This window comes from Macrobrachium rosenbergii, chromosome 40 (genome assembly GCF_040412425.1).
Source record: "Macrobrachium rosenbergii isolate ZJJX-2024 chromosome 40, ASM4041242v1, whole genome shotgun sequence".
In the NCBI taxonomy this organism is placed as follows: domain Eukaryota; kingdom Metazoa; phylum Arthropoda; class Malacostraca; order Decapoda; family Palaemonidae; genus Macrobrachium; species Macrobrachium rosenbergii.
The window spans coordinates 12,986,034-12,989,697 of NC_089780.1; positions in this window are offsets into that span (position 1 = coordinate 12,986,034).

Below are 3,664 nucleotides of genomic sequence, written 5' to 3' on the forward strand. Positions count from 1 at the left end.
ATGTTCTTATTCTATTCTATAAATACAAACATTTTACTTATGCTTCATGACCAGAAAGGTAAGGTTAACAGAAGGCTGCATTACTCGACAGGTAAAAGAATTCCTGAGTTATGCTTACGGCACAACGTTATTTCAAGTCTTAGTAAACTGAAACAAACAAACTTTGTAAAGCAACAATTATAAGCTTAGAAAAGGGTACCCACAAAAATATGAGTTTCATTTTTATAGCATGAAAAACTATTTTAAATTTTCATTGTACAATTTTTAAACCACTGCAATTCAGTAATTGTAATGAATTGCTATTCCAGTGAAATAAGATGCAGCAGCTCTTCAGTGTTCATGTTTGGCTAGAGATCAAGAAAGTTGGTGTATGTGGTGTTACCTTTTAAATCTGTACTTCCAAGAACTCTCACCACTGAAGAACTGAAATTTAGTACATAAATGCACCTGTAGAGATTAATAATTGTGATTTCTTCAAGATTTCATCTTCAACAAGACTAAAGTAGACAGTCTGCCATCAGAAATGCTACCATCTCCTATGGGATCTCATCTGTGTCAGAGACTTCATAGCCTTCAACATCAGATTTTGACATCCTGGGAACCTCAACCACACCTGATCTGTACATTCTCAGCATTGCCATGATGCCAGACCTCAAGTCACCCATTCATGTGAAGTGACAATGTTTTAGCTTTACAGGTAAAAGGGGCCCTTAGTGTCATTACCCATATCAAGTCTGCAATTGTAAGTTTGTTGCAGAATCCCTTTCTCAAGGTTAGTTGAATTTTAACTTAATGTTAATTTTTAATATTATAATACAATTTTGACCTTTGCAAATTCTTAGTAAGTTTTGTTACCAAACAACGGTAAGGGCTTGAACCAGACTGGATTCCTAAATACAATATGTGGGTTAGATATATTGATAGGGTTTAGGTTTATTAAAAGGGTCATCAATGGAAATTACCAAGTAAAATTGTTGAATCTCAGTTAAATTAGCTAACCTCTATGAATACACGAGAAGTGGTGGAGATTAATAAATAAACTTAATTTTACCAAAGTTAATGACTCATAAATAAGAGTAAAATTGCAAAATAGGATCCTCTAAGTACTTCCTCATCCTTATTTTAACGAACTGACCTTTGGCAGAATTAGTTCTCTGAACCGAGGATTTACTGTAGTCACATTTTGACCCTTCCCAAACTATTCAGAAAAAATACATTATTTTTGGGAATTAAACTGTAGGTGACCTTTGAACTTTTTCCATCTGTATGGTAAACAGCCAAGGGTTCAATGCAGATCAGTGATGGCCATCACTATTTATCTTGGATTCTTCTGATACACTTAGCATTCTTTTCACTCTACATCTAGTGCTGTGGTAGAGTAAAATTATTACTACAGATTCTGATAGCCTGGCACTGGAACCATTTAGTTATTTAGTATATTAGAACCTTTCTAGTATCAGCTACCTTTCAATCCCCTTTGAATCAGTCTGGTACTCTGTCAGATGCCTTTTCAAGACCTACAAATATGCAGTACAAACTCTTCCTCTTTCTGTAGCACTCTTCCTCTATTTGCCTCATACAAAAATTACAAGAATTCTTTTGCCTATTAGGAACTCGGCCTGTGGTTAACTTCCCTTTCTGGGTGTTAAGCACAAGTTGAAAATGATGTTTGCACATTGTATGGACACGTGATTAGGACAAATGATTAAGGCACTATTTTTAAACAAATTATTGAACAAAAGCTTTTAAGACGTCACAAACCTTGTTGTTCAGTAGCTTAATGACACCTGTTAATTAATGCTGCCTATAAATTATTCGATATGTCTCAGTCACTGTACCATTACCATTATGAAAAATGGTTATTTCTAAATATTGTGCTTGTGCTTCAGTCTACAAATTCATATGTCAATCATTTTCAAACTAGCCATCTACTATTTTCTTAAGCCAAGCTGAATGTGTTAAAAGCAAATTTATATCGAATTTGGTATATTCACATACATTTTCCACACTTCTACAGTACCCAACAGAAAGGGAAGCAATCTACAACACTAATAACAAAATGATAGTTTTCTCTCTCTCTCACTTCAAAACTGGATAAGATGATACTAATTGAAAACCACCGAGATATTGTATGCACTAAAATTCAAAAATATAAAAAAAAAGGCACAAGTTAAAATAGCAAATAAATGCAATTGCTAATACAGCACTGTATTAAAAATGTGGCAGCTTTATACAGCTTTATAAAAGTTAAAACAAACCAGAGTCCTGAAAATCTTAGATTAAAAACTAATTTTTTGGAAGTAAATGCTTTCACAACATTCATGAAATACAAAACGTTGCTTGTGGAAATTTAAGAAAAGCAGAATATGGAAGTCTCCTGAAAAATATGCACTAAAGTGTTCTCAGTTTTATCCACACTACTAGAATGCTAGGAGCTTGCAATCTTGAATCTGTAACACCTGGCATTATTGTTACTGATTTCGTTACTGTCCTCTTGCTTCAAGTATTCTACTTACTAGACTAAGTCATATCCCATGGAGTTACTCATCTCTGAATGTTTATTAGTGGAGAGTGTTAGCTTTAAATATAAATGCTGTATGTTTAATATAGAGTATGTCAAACCTTTTAATGAAAAAAGCAAATAATTATGCTATTTGAACATTTTCATAACACTGAAAATTTGAACATAATACTTATAAAATGAAAGAACATATAAATAGCACTAAACAAGGAAATTAACTAAAAACATAAAAAATGTAAACAATGACAAATAATTGTAAATCAGATTTTTGTTGAACAGAAAATACATATCAAGTAATGCCAGGCAACAACCTCCCACCCTTCCTATGTATGATGTTCGTAAGACATTCTTCCCGTCACAAAACCTTTATACAGTAATACCTCGAACTTTTGCGAGGTTAGGTTCCAGAACCCCTTGAGTAAGGCGAGGATTTGGATTCGCGTAAGTTTGGTACCTTCAATAAAAATGCTATTAAATGCTTATTTCTGGTTTAAACACTTAATATGACCCCAATCATGCTACCAAAGAATTAAGCTAACTTATAAATGACATTAAAGTTACTGTAATTTCATTTAAAAGTTAGCTTAATGCATTACCCTTAAAAAAGAAATAAATGGTTGACGTAAAAATAGAGTACAGTATTGTAATGGGTACTGTCTTTGTCACACTAGTGCATTTACATTGGTACGTACATATACTAATGTTACCCCTAATTCATAGGATGCCATTTTCTTTTTCAATCACACAGTAAAAGACATTTTCTTTGTGTCACTAGATAAACTTCATAAGTCACAGTCATAACAAAGGTACAATTCAATAAAATAAAGAAAACGTACATAATTTTCGTAAAGGGTATAGCTAAAATTCAATCAATTTAAAATTACTATGTACTTTACAGGTAAAGACGTACATAGAAGTAACAAGTTGTAAAAATATGTATGAGCGCAAACTACAAATGAGAGAAAAAAGAGAGAGAGAGAGAAATACATATGCATATTAAAAATATTGGACTGTAACACAAATTATCCATACCGATTTTACACTTAAAAGCATGAAAATTTATAATTCCTTCAAAATTACAAAAACACTTTCTGCAGAGGTATCACCCTTGAAAAGCGCAGTAACTTTGCGAATGGGTATCAC